Source organism: Panthera onca, chromosome F2, assembly GCF_046562875.1.
Source record: "Panthera onca isolate mPanOnc1 chromosome F2, mPanOnc1 haplotype 2, whole genome shotgun sequence".
Lineage (NCBI taxonomy): Eukaryota > Metazoa > Chordata > Mammalia > Carnivora > Felidae > Panthera > Panthera onca.
In genome coordinates this window covers 32216472-32231181 of record NC_138356.1, presented here as the reverse complement: position 1 = coordinate 32231181, position 14710 = coordinate 32216472, and positions in this window count along the sequence as shown.

The window sequence follows — 14710 nt, the reverse complement described above, 5'->3', positions numbered from 1 at the left end:
AAATGTTGGAAGTAAAATAGAATTTGAAAATTTTCCAAAAAATAAAAAAATATAGTAGAACAAAATAAGGGAAAATATTTTTAATAAAAATTGAAAATAAAAATAAATTTTTTCTCTTTCTGTATTCAAGAAAGAGAAAAGAAATGAAAAAAAAAGAAAAAAAAAGTGAATAGATGGACCAGAGAACAGACTGAAATATGATTGTAATTGTATTGTTTTCCCCTAGAAGTCAAACTGTGAAGCAATTTATAGTCTGAAAACTAAACATGCAGAGAGACTTATGGTGTTCCTGAAAAACGTGGTCACCCAGTGGGCGGGGCTTAGTGTAATGGCTAGGTGCTCCACTAGAAGGTGCTGCTTAGTTCACTGGTGTAGATTGTTGTGCTGCTTGTAGGTGTGTATATGCATGTGCGGGAGGGGTAAAAATGGCATCACCCAGATACCCAGTCTCTAGTATCAGAACTCTATTCTCCCCAATCAGCAATTGTGTAGCAGCAGTTTCAGGGATTATAGAAAATCACAACACATATATGGCACCAGGTTTCACCTTTGACATCCTTATTCCAGCACAAATGAATGTGTTTGTTCTCTGGGGACTGCTGGGAACTTTGCCTGTGAAGTAGCCACACAGCCTCTAAAAAAATGTCCTCCCAGCAGGGGAGCCGGGTTTCTGCGTGTGGCCTGAGGGCCCCTGCACCTCACTCTGTGCTCCCAGGGGATTCGTCCTTCTCACCAGAGCTCTGCCAGGTAATGAGTTGCAGAATTTCAGACTCTGAACTCTCCTTGTTTATAGAGTCTTAGTGTAATTTAAGCCCTCTACTTTCTCCCTTTTTTGTTCAGACCCTGAGACTATTTCCACTTTTCCATTTTCTATCCAGCTGCTTTTGGACGGTGCTTTCCTGTACTCCGCCTCCCCCCCCATCTCCATCCTCTCTCTGCAGGCAAAAACATATCCCTGCCCTCCGCAACTTCTCTCTCCCCCAGTTCATGTCTCCACACCACAGACATGCTGAGTTCTGTAGTTCAAGTTGTGCAGATTGTTGTGTTAATCCTCAAATCAGGTTTCTAGGTGTGCAGGATGGTTTGGTGTTGATCTGGCTGTATTTCATGGATGTGAGATGCAAAAAACAAACAAACAAACAAACAAAAACCCCTCCATTAGTACATATCTTAAATGGCTGCCTAGAATCTCCAAAGTGTTAATGGTCTTCCTTTTAAACAGCAAACTTTGTGCAAGGTTTTGATGTAAGGATGTAGAAATCTGGCTCATATGTAAAGTAACAGATGTCACTTATGTATTATTCTTTTTCTACTTCTACTGATGGGTTTTGCAGCTATATTATTATAGTCAATATTTTAAATTTTCTAAGAAAATAAATATCAGAATACCATGTTTGTGTGTGTGTGTGTGTGTGTGTGTGTGTGTGTGTGTGTTGTGTGTGTGTGTGTGGTTTTTGGAGATTCAACAACAGCCTTGACTTTGAGTGTGAGAATGCATGTTCTGATTAGTAATATGCTTTGCAGTTATGTTTTCAAGAGCATACTGAGTAGTCAAGCAGTCAATTGTAAAAACATGAAGACGTTGATACTAAGCTTTCTTCTTTACTTCTTTTACTACTGTTGTATGTAATTTCTTAATTTTAGTTTTATATTATGAATATTTACAAGCATACAAAGAGATGAAAAATACAATGAACTTCCCTGTACTATTAGTAAGCATGAATAGACATCAGCACTGGCCACATTTTCATATATGTTTTCCAAGACCCATAAGTTCCCTTTGAGAATCAATTAAAAGACTGCTTCTTTGATTTTTAAATCAATTATTCTATCCCTAGACTTGGAACTAAAAATAGTAAATGTAGAAGATTTTAAGTGCATCAGAATTTTAAAATCCAAGTAAGTGTTTCTCTTAAGTGATTATCTTTATTTATTTATTTATTTATTTATTTATTTATTTATTTATTTATATTTTAGAGACAGACAAGCAGAAAGAGAGAGAAAAGAGAGCAAGCGAGCCTGAGTGGGGGGTAGGGGGGAGCAAAGGGAGAGAGACAACCTTTTTTTTTAAAGTTTATTTATTTTTGGTAGAGACAGAGTGAGGGAATGAGCTGGGGAAGGGCAGAGAAAGAGGGAGACACAGAATCTGTGGCAGCTACAGGCTCCAAGCTGTCAGCACAGAGCTTGACGCGGGGCTCGTACTCACAAACTGTGAGATCATGACCTGGGCCAAAGTTAGATGCTTAACCGACTGAGCCACCCAGGCATCCCAAGAGAGAGACAATCTTAAGCAGGCTCCATGCTCAGTGCGGAGCCTGAAGTGGAGCTCGATCCCATGACCCTGGGATCATGGCCTGCACCAAATTCAAAAGCCAGATCCTTAACTGACTGAGCTACCCAGGCACCCCTTGAGTGATTATTTTAAGGCGCAATATATTTATAATAATAGTGTTGTCATCTTTAAAGGTGTAATTGAAATGTTCATTTTAGAATAATCTGAAAATTTCCTTTCCTTTTTCTTGAAAAAATTAATGATATCTTTGGTGTGACAATACTCCTTCATAGTTAAACCTAGTATGTACTGAATGACAGTTACAACTATCACAATGTTGATCTCAATCATCTATTTCTCTGACTTGGTTGGCCATGTAAGAGACTCCTAAATAATGGACAGTACCCCAGTAGGAGATAACAGAGTTCAGAATTTTCTAATTTGAGCAAAAAGATTTGTTAAGAGAGATGCATATCTCACATAAATATTATATGCACTGACAATATGGTGTCTAGGAAATGCTCTTAGAGTATTTATTAAAATAAAGTAAAAAAAAATAAAATAAAGTAACTAGTTAAGGCTTCAATGAGACCACAATGTTTAAGCCAGAACATGAAGAAAATGAAAGAACTAGCTATGCAGCTATCTGTGAGATGACTGCTCAAGGGAGAGTACACTGAGTGAGTAGAGCATGTCAGAGTATCTTAAAGCTTACAGAGATACCAGTAAGCTCCAGTGATGTGAATCACGTGGATGAGGGTTGCACCTGAGGTTGGCAAGCCAATGGAGATCATGGAGATTATTTCTATTACTGGTTTTACTGTGTAGAAAAAGGGAAGCTGTAGAATAGATTAAAAAGAGGGGAAAGATGAAACAAAGAGACCAAAGAGCAAACTAATAAGCCAGAAAAGGGATGATGTTTTTAGCTAAGTTCTGAGAAGAGATTTGAGTTAGAATAAACAAGATTGGCTGATTAATTGAATGTGGAGTGTGGCAGAAGAGAAACAATCAATGATGCATTTGGGCTGAGCAGAGGAGGAGGAGGTTGTGTTTACTGATGGGGAATATAGTTGGATTAACAGACTTTTTCAGAAGGCTAAGGTAGAAGATCAAGGACTCTCTTTTAGTGTTATCTTTGTATTTATATGTATATATACATTAATATTTTATATTTCTTCATGTAGAAATGTTGGTAGACTGTTGAACATATGACCCTGGAATTAAAGGGAATGATTGAGAATATAGGTATAAGATTGAAATTTATCAGCAAATTACTTATGTCCATGACATAAATTGGCTGAAATTACTAAGAGACTAAAATATATTTCTTTCAGCACTATGGACAACTAAGCATTCCAATGGATGGTTCTGTAGAAAACTAGACCCTGAAAAAAGAAGACTCTGAGATAAAGTTACATCAGACAAATTAATAGTAGAGCTACCCTTTTGTGGTCATTATCCTGTCTTCCTTTTTATCTCCCTGTCACTTTCCCACTTGGTCTCTCTGTCTCTCTGCCTCTCTGTTTCCTGGTCTCTCTCTCTCTCTCTGTCTCTGTCTCTCTCTCTCTCTCTCTCTCTCTGTCTCTCTCTCTTTCACACACACACACACACACACACACACACACACACACAGAGTGAAATGAGATCAAAGAGAGAAAACGCTTGGGTCTGGGCAGAGGAGAAGGAACCAGTTTTCAAGAGGAGAGGTTGCGTGAGGATACATACTGATAGCCACTGCAAGGAAATAGATCATTCAGCCAGGTCAGTGTGGTGAGAGGCAGCCTCAACTCTGTGCTGAACTTGTACCTTCATGGAGGTTCTGAAGTGGTCCCATGGCAGGTGGCACCTGATACTAAGCATAAGAAGCAGAAATAATCCTCTATGGAAAAATGCATGTCCAAACCCCATATTAAGTCTACTAGACTCACCTAGTCAAGATCAAGAATAGACCCTAGAAGCAAAGATCATTCAACATATTAAAAAAAACAGGTAAATATGTCTAAAAGTCAATAGAAAAAAACAAATAATAGATATGAACCTCTAGGATTGTAGATCCCAGAACTACCTGCTACATAATATAGAATACATATGTATAAAATGATTAAACAATTAAGTAGACCCAATCTCACATATGACTAATCAACAAAAGCCTATTACAAATGAATATATACACACACAAACACATTTATCTCTATATGTATATAATACAAATCTCTATATGTTTACAATACAAATATCTCTATATGTATACGGTAAAAATTATAATTATTGAAGACATAATAATAGGTTAATCTTCAAACTAAACATAGCCCAAAAGTGAATTAATGAAAGGGAAAATAAATTTTAAACTGGAAAAGCTACCTGGAAACTCCAAATGAGGCAACAAGGTGAAAAATATGGAATAATAATTAGGAGATATTTAAGATTGGATGTGAAGGTCTAACATTTTTAACTAGAAGATTGGGAAAGAAAAAAATAGAACGAGCTTAGATAACAATTGATAAACATTTTCTAAAACAATGAAAAACTTAAATTTACAGAAAAAATAATTCTAGGATAAATACAGATAAATTAAAAAAATAATGTTTATATTTGAGAGAGGAGAGACAGAACACGAGCAGGTGAGGGGCAGAAAGAGGAAGACACAGAATCTGAGGCAGGCTCCTGGCTCTGGGTGATAGCACAGAGCCCCAGGCAGGGCTGAACCCAGGAACCATGAGATCATGACCTGAGCCAAAGTCAGACGCTTAACTGACTGAGCCACCCAGGCGCCCCCAAAATAAATTTCAACCCAAACACATCTTATTGAATCCACAGAATGCCAAGTAAAATAAGTTTGTTTTAAAGAAGTCAGAGACAAATGACATCGTCTAAACCCCATAGAGGTCCCTACTTTTCAAAAGTTCTCATTATGCCACTTTTTACAAAAGACCTACAGTAACACCTGCTTTTGCTAACCAAAAGAATCCAAAGGGGATTTTTGCTTTTATGAAAAAGGCAGCAAAAAAAGCAAAAATAGCGTTTGGTGTTGTTTTGCTTTATTTTGTTCTGTTTTGTTTTGTTTTTGCAGCAGGCCATGGTAGAGACAGTGTGCACCCCAAGCAGTTAGAGTGGCACACCAGGGTCCTTTCCTGAGAACCACACTGCATCTCAGCGTTAAGCTATCATAGCTTCAACTGTGCCCGTGAGCATCTGTGCTGTATCTCAGTTTATTTTGTGTTCCCCTTAGCAGGACATTCTTACGCTACTGGAAAAGCCTAGGAGAAATTACTCAAAATTTTTCCTGTGTAAATTAACAGTAATTACTTTCTGCTTTAACCACTTAGGCTTACAGAAGGTGTCGTAGGAACGCTTTAACTTTCAGATATAAAGGGAAACCTATGTATCAGTTATGCAGTTCCAGAATATGTTATTTGAGAAGTTTTTGCATGCAATCAATTATGACATTGATCAAATTCCTTAGTTGCAGTGAAGAACATCTAGTCTAGTTTGAGCAGAAATGGATTTAAGATATATAGAGAATTGCAGGCATGCCTGAAGAAATGGCCTCAGAGCTGAGCTTTTTGGAATGACACCAAGATCCACAATACAGAATGTTGCTCACCCAAGGGAATGACTGCTTCTTCTATAATCAAGAATCTTCCAGCGCAGAAAGCTGCGTCCACAGCACCCAGGTCCAGAACCACTTTGCCTCTGTCACAATCTGCACCAGGAGAAAATATGCATCCCGTACTTTGCATTTTTTTTTAAGTTCATTCAGTCATGAAGCAAAGTCTCATTCAAGTGCATTAAATTGCCAGAAGCATAATCATATATCTGTACTGCAGGAACAAAAAAAAAGCTAGAAAACAGAATTATTTTTATTTTACATTTTACATTAGGATTTATACTATGGGAAACTCAATATCAACAAGTTTTGGGTTTTCATTTCCATCCCCTCTTTCTCTAGTCACTCCATTTGGGACTTGCTAGCTAAATGCTCGGTGAGGGTGACCTTACACAAAGGAAGAAGGCTGTTGTTCCCTCACAAATGTGTGATTAACTCTCACTCTTACTAGATTTTTTCAGCTGCATAGATTTTCCACAGCAAGGTACAAAGGAAGGAAATTGATTATGTTTCTGTGGCTTGTACATTGGCTTTGAGGGTTGTTACAGTAAAAGACCTCAGACTTTACAGAAATTGAAGAATTAGAAAAGATATTGTAATTAAGGCATATAACTTGGATATATAGATATATAACTATATATATAGATATATAGATATATAACTTGATATAGATATATATAGATATATAACTTGGATATATAGATATATAGATTATATATATATATATATGTAATCAACTGGAGAATATTTTAAAAGGGAGCCTGATGGTGAAAAGACCTGAGTTTATTTTACTTTTCTTCTTTTTATGATTTATAACCTTGGGAATATAATTTTGATTGAAGCATTTTTTTTTATTTTTTGGAAAGTAGACAACAGATAAAATCGAGAGATAGGTATAAGACTGGCTACTGTTTGTACTGTTTGCAATATAAGTTTTATTCAGTGACTATTTCCTGAACTCGTACTATTTGGCTGCCCTTTTACTAGATGCTGAGGGTGGAATTGGGAATAAGGTAGTTCCTGTGGGTAGAGATGGAAGATACATTCAGGATGAAGGTAGAATAATGAAAAAAAAAGATTCTGAGATGCCAAGTCATGAGACATGTACTTGCAATCCGATGAGGGATGCAGTTCAGCATCTGCATAGTAATAGCACACATAGGTCTGTAAAAGTAGGTTGTAACCATTTTGTGCAGGGCAAATGCCAGTTCGAAGGATCTGCAGCGAATCTGGAGTATTATAGGAACCTCTGCAGGCCTTTTGAACAGAGAATAATGTGATCTATGCTACTTTATAAGAAGATTATATTAAGATTTCTTAATCTAATAATGTCTGAGAGGTACAAAGGATATGTATTTCTAAAGTGCTATAATAGGTATAATCTTTTTTTTCTTTTTTATCTACATAAACTCCTAATGCCAGATAGGTGAAAAAACAATGTTTTTTGCCACTTTACTGTTAGGAGGTTATCAGTTTTGTAAGGTCATTGAGTTCATGACACAAATCTATATTTTAAGGTAGCTGTGAGATCATATTTAAAAAATATATTTTGTAGGATTTTTTAAATCTTAAGGAGGTCAAACTGTATTTTCTTTTGAGTAGCTCAATGCTGCAGATCCTCTTGGAACATTAATTTAAAATCCACTGCAGGAAAACAGGCTTAAAGGTGTATAGAGGGAAGAAAACGTTTCCCTTCTTCCCTTCTTGATTGTTTGGCTGGTCTAACACTTAAATTGACATAAGACAGATTAACAGGAGAAAAAACTAAATATTGTATGTACAGGAACTCATAAAAATGTGAGACTCAAAGAAGTGAATAAAGCAGTCAGCTTTTATATCTTTTAGGCAAAGAAATAAATTTATGAAGAATTGACAAGACAAAGAAGTTTGGGCTTAGGGTAGTAAATTAGTGAAGTAACAAGATTTTTTTATATAGTATTCTTGGCCCTGAATTTCCTATCTCTGCTGATAAGGATGTTTCCTGATACAGGGAATGTATCCTTCACATGAGAGATTTATTTTCTGCATTCAGGGGCACAGAAGAGAGTCATGGTGTCCTTTTTGTACTGGCTGTTTCTTAGGAAACTTTAATTTAAAATAATCAATATGCCAAAGTGGCATATTTGGGACAGCCTTCCCTGAACTCTATCTATGTCAACAGAGGCTTACGGATTATATGATCCACAAGGAGTAGAATAGATCCGCTAGTTTGGGGGGTTTCAAAATACATGAAGGAGTCTTCCTCCAAATAACAGTTATTAAAGCTAAATGTGCTGTGTTTACAAACACTTGTTTTTAAATTGGTTTTGCTCATCCACAGTGACTATATTAGGTTTAAATTACTGTGAAATTATGAAATTAACTTTACTAATCGTATTTGTAGAAAAGATTTTCAATGCAGAAAAGTAAGGTCAAAAGGTTAATTTTTTTGGCTTAGATTTCAGTTGTTATTAGTGAAGCATAACTGGATTTCTGTTTACTTGAATCACATTTCCATGAACAGAAATTGCTTTATAACAGAATCATTCATGGAATTATGCAGAAATCAGGAGGACATTAGACAATTGGATCTTGAGCAAGAGTATTATTTTTTGAGTTGTGCTATCCCAGGAAAGGTCAAAAACTGAATCATCCTTCAGGTATGTTATAGTATGTATATGAAGGTATGTATGTATTTAAATATCTTTGTGGCATCAAGTAGGGATTACATTGACATTTTGTGTGTGTGTGTGTGTTCTAAATGTTAAATGAGTAGATGTATAAATTAAAAACATTGAAAGCCTCTGAGAGCCTAACAGTGACACCATGGGGAAAGACTAAAATAATTCTGTTATTTAGACCTAGAGTCCCGCTTCTATGCTGGTTTAAAAAATAAAAACAAAACAAAAAAACAGTTACAAGTTTCAGCCCGGTACTCATAATCCATTGATTCTAGAATCAGTCATCTGATAGACAGTGAGGAGAAGCCAAGTCCTCTAATTTACACTCGTAGTTTAGAATGCCACGGCTAGGTGTGCCATTGTCCCTGGAGTGCTGCTGCCTTTCATGACATTTCTTATTAAAGCAGAAATATTTTGAAAATTATTTTTTTCCTCATCTAGTTTATTGTCATTTCTTTTTTAGTTGCTGTGACAAAAAAAAATGTCCTTGTCGTGTAAGAAAACAATGAACATGTTTGGTACCTTTTTGTTTTTTGTTTCTAACATATATTTGATTATGACTACAATAATGGAATATTCTGAATTAATATGCAATGTTTTTTCTCCCTTTTTGGCAAATGCTTTCCTTTATGCAATCCTTTGACTATTAATAATTGACCGTGGGTGATGCCCTAGGGAAGAGAGAAACTCAGTTTGAAAGTTGTGTGAAATTACTGTCTTTGAGCTCCGAAACTGTATGGAAATGCAACTTGGATTTTAATTGCAAGAGCTATACAATTGCAATGATTTCTAAACTATTTATTTTTCAGTGAGTTTGGCCTTGACTACCAAATAAAAGTTTAGCAAACGCTGTTGCCTAAATCACAAAGTGTACAGAAATGCAAGATGATACAAAGAGGTTTCCTCTCATGCAGAAAAAAGTGTAGAATATTACTGAGTTAGGGATGGAAAGTTTGAAGAGGATTGAAAAAGAAAGCATGAGAATTTAGCTGTTAGTTTGGGTAGGAAGCACTGCCTCCTGCCTTTTTCTTTATTATGGAATTCTTAGAGAGGATGCTGAAGGTTCTATAACAGCAGAAATTCCAGAATAGTTTAGGAGGTCACAGAAATTAGTGGATTCATGCCTCGCTTTTTAGTGTGAGCCAGGGCATTTAAATATGAACAGCTACTTAAACATGACACATAAGCAGAAGAGTAACAAAGACTTAGTAAGATATCTAGGAAGATGGGACTTGGGCAATGTCATGGAAGGGTGTGCGCTACAGTGAGATATTGGCAAAGAAGTTAAAAGCTCTTAATCTGTAAGGAAGAATCAGAAATAGTCAGACTAGAACATCTATAGTCAGTAAGATGGGAGCAGAAAACCTGGGTCTGGTAACCAAAGGACATATATTGAATATACACATCAGCAGAGACTCCAAATGCACTCCTAGGAGCGCTGGAAGAAGGAAGCTGCTTCTACCAGATGCCAGCAGACAAAAGATGATTATAGATATAACAATGCATTTTCAATGCCTGTCCCTTCATAGTTTAGAAAATCACTGATCACAAGAAATGGTAAGCAGTGAGGGAAAGAGTTCTGCATTTTGATCAAGTCTCATCCAAGAGAGACAGAATGGGCAAGATTTAAAGTTTTAAACATAAACACAAAGAGGAATGGAAAACTAGATTATAGTTAGTATGTCATAATAAAGTTAATGTTTGCATATTTGATTTTTGTGAACTATCAAACTGTGAAGTAGGTTTGCTACATCAACAACCTTACAAATCTATGCCTTCATAATATATCTGTGGGGGAGAATATAGAATATAGACTTAAATGGGAAAATATGTTTTTATTTAGGTTGGTACAAATACTTATATCATCATATTTATTAAACCTGAGCTGCTATAACACACACACACACACACACACACACACACACACACACACACCAAATTCAGTGTTTCTTAAGTAACCGTAATTTGTTTACCATCTTTTGTATTTTTGTTATCCATATGTTAATTCCTACCACTCATTTTATTTAATTGATTTAATATTTTGTTTATGCTTATGTTTAAAACATTACATTCTTAATTATTCTAATTCAAAGAAATTACATAAATTAAATCTTTAGTATTACTGGATAGTTAATTTGTTTTTATTTGTACATATTATAAACATTATTGTTGAAAGGATGATAAATTTTACATAACACCCCAAATTATAACTAATACCATCTAATATCCCTTAATAAATTTTGGAAAGCATTGATTTCATTAACAATCCAGTGGAAAAAATCAAATGAAAGTCTATTTAAGGATCTTTTATTAAGTATTTATTGATAAGGTAACATTTAGGATTTTTTGGTGGGGAAGGGAAACATCATTGCTCATTGGGATTAGTCTCTCCTTACATGACATTTAGCATCCCTGACTTCTACTTACCAAATTCCAGGATCATTATGAAATCCATCTCCTGATTATTTCTAACCACTTCCCAGTACATTTTGGTGCCAACAGTCTTTATATAAAGGATATGTACTCACTCTTAAATTAAAAATAAATCTTTAATTAACTCAGTCTATTATTATAAGAAGCTTGATGGCTTATAAAAGTATCAGAATTGGGGGAAATCATTTTGAAAGAAAAAAATTAGTAGGACAATATGGCACATCAAGAATATCTATTTGTAATTAAGATACAGAAGACATTAGGAAGTATGAAGCCAACTGAACTGGTAGATAAGGAATTATATTTTTACATCATTTAAGTAAAAATACATTTAGGCTTGTGCAATAGAAATGGAGTGTGCCTTATTTTGTTTTTAAGTAGGCCCAACATGAGGTTTGAAACCAGACACCAGGATCAAGAGTTGCATGCTGTAGTGACTGAGTCACACATGTACCCTTAAAAAGAGTGAAGTATTTACATCAAAGAACAAATCAATTTCTTTCTAGATTCTGTCATGCTTTGGGATGAGGTTACAAAGAAATTGTGAGGCCAACTTAATTCTTTGCATGTAAATATCCATTTTCCCAACACTATTTATTGAAGAGACTGTCTCCTCCCTATTTCATATTCTTGGAACTCTTGCTGAAGATCAGTTGATCATATATGTGTGGGTTTATTTTTGTCTCTTTATTAGGTTCTGTTGGACTATGTGTTAGTTTTTATACAACTACCATACTCTTTTGATTACTGTAGCTTTGTATTATAGTTTTTAATCAGGAAGTGTGATACCTCCAGCTTTGTTCTTTTTCTTCAAAATTGCTTTTACTATTTGGAGCCTTTAGACATTCTATAGGAGTTTTAGGATTGTTTTTCTATTTCTGTGATCATTTTGTTAGCTGTGGGCATTTCATATGAGGCTTTTATTGTGTTGAAGTAAGTTCCTTCTATACCTGATTTTTTGACAGTGTTTATCATGAAATAGTATTGAATTTTCTCAAAAGCGCTTTCTACATCTAATGACATCGTGTGTTTCATATCCTTAATTTGGTTAACGTGGTATATCACACTGATTGATTTGTTTATGTTGATCTATCCTTGCATGTCAGGAGTTAAATTCACCCAGTCATGGTATATGATCCTTTTAATGTGCAGTTGAATTCAGTTTGCTAATATTTTGTTGAGGATTTTTGCATCTATATTCACCATCAAGGATGTTGGCCTGTAGTTTTCTTTTTCGATGGTATCTTTGGTTTTGTTATCAGAGTGATACAGGTCGCATACAATGAGTTTGGGAGTATTCCTTCTCCTAATTTTAGAAGAGTTTAAGAAGGATTAATATCAATGCTTTTGAAATGTTTGGTAGAATTAACCTGTGAGGCATCTAGTCCTGAGCTTTTCTTTGTTGGGAAGTTGTTGATTACTGATTCAACCTCCTTATTTGCTATTGGTCCATTCAAAGTTTCCATTTTTCTTGATTCAGTCTTGCCAGGTTGTAAATTTCTATCTTATACCATGCACAAAAGTCAACTCAAAATGGATTAAAGACTTAAATAAAGACCTGACACTAGAAAACTCCAAAAAGAAAACATAGGGGGAGAGCTTTTTGACTTCAGCCTTGGCAATGATTTCTTGGACATAACCTAAAAGCACAGGACACAAAAGCATAAATAGCCAAATAGGATTATATCAAACTAAAAAGCTTTTGCACATCAAAAGATAAAAACAACAAAGTGAAAAGGCAACTTTTGGAATGGAAGAAAATATTCACAAACCGTGTATCTAATAAAATATTAATATCCAAAATATATAAGAAACTCTTACAGCTCAATATCAAAAAAGAAGAAAAAAATTTAAATGGGCAAAGGACCTGAGTATATACATTTCTCCAAAGAAAACGTACAAGTAACTAACAAGTACATGAAAAGATGCATTACTAATTATTAGGTAAAAGCCAATTAAAATCACAATGAGGTACCACCTTATACCTGTTAGAATGGATATTATCAAAAAAACAAAAGATAGCAAGTGTTAGTGAAGATGTGAAAAATGAGAATACTTGTACACTGTTAGTAAATATGTCATTGGTGCAGCCAGCATAGAAAACAATATGGAGTTTTCTCAAAAAATTAAAAATAAACTACTATACAATTAAGCCACCCCCCCTTCTTTTGTATCCAAAGGAATTGGAATAAAGATCTCAAAAATGGATCTGCATTCTCATGTCCATTGCAAAACGATTCACACCAACCAAGCTAGGAGGCAACATAAATGTTCACTGACAGGTGAATAAATATAGAAAATGTGGTATTTGTATAAAATGAGATATTATTCAGTTTTAAAAAGAAGGAAATCCTGCAATTTGTGGCAACATGGGTGAACTAGAGACATTATGTTAAATGGAATAAACCAGGTGGAGAACAATTACTACATGATTATGCACTTATATGAGGAACCTAAAATAGTCAAACTCACAGAAGTAGAAAGTAGAATAGTGATTACCAGGCATTGTAAGGAGCGGGGATGTGGAAGTTGTTCATCGAAGGGTACAAATTTTCAGTTATGCAAGATGAATAAGTCTGAAACATGTACTGTATGTCATAGTGCCTATAGTTGACAATACTTTATTGTATACTTAAAAATTTTCTAAGAGGATAGTTCTTGTATTAAGTGTTCTTATCAAGAAGAAGAAGAAGAAGAAGAAACTTTGGCTGTGATGAATATGTTTATGGAATTATAGTGGTGGTGTTTTCATAGATGCGTACTTAAGTCCAAACTCATCAAATTGTATGCCCTGAATATATACAATTTTTCTTTTCTAATGTTTATTTATTTTTGAGAGAAAGAGTGTGAGAGACAGAATGGAGGAGGGGCAAAGAGAGAGGGGGACAGAGGATCCGAAGCGGGCTCTGTGCTAACAACAGACAGCCCGATGCAGGGCTTGAACTCATGAACCATGAGATCATGATCAAACACAAAGTCAAAAGCTTAACTGACTGAACTATCCAGGCACCCCATATACAATTTTTTTAAATGTCTATTATATACCTCAGTAGAATGGTTAGAAAAATAAATCACCAGATAAATGGAAACTAATGACCTTCCATGTTTAGATAATGTACCTCAGCATGTACTGACTGTTTCTCTTAAGAACGCTGATCTCAGAAAGATAAATACATTTCGTCAAAAGCTTTTAGGCTCTCAAGTCAAGTTACCTTGTTTTTGAAATTACTCTTTGTTCTTGAAATGAGATCCAGGAATCAATAAAATCCACAAATACTTATTTAGGTGAATTATAAAGTCTGTAAGAATATATATTATATTCCACTGTCATACAGTGGACCCATTTTTGTAAGTATGCAATATTTAAAAATAATAGGACAAGAGCATCTACAGAATCTGAGCAAAACAAGTCATTTTATTATTTTTTTTTTATTTTTATTTTTTTTTTTAAATTTTTTTTTCAACGTTTTTTATTTATTTTTGGGACAGAGAGAGACAGAGCATGAACGGGGGAGGGGCAGAGAGAGAGGGAGACACAGAATCGGAAGCAAGCTCCAGGCTCCGAGCCATCAGCCCAGAGCCTGACGCGGGGCTCGAACTCACAGACCGCGAGATCGTGACCTGGCTGAAGTCGGACGCTTAACCGACTGCGCCACCCAGGCGCCCCAAAACAAGTCATTTTAAAGTCCTTGGTTTGAAGTTCTTACCTCTATTATTTATAGTGATATTATGAAAATT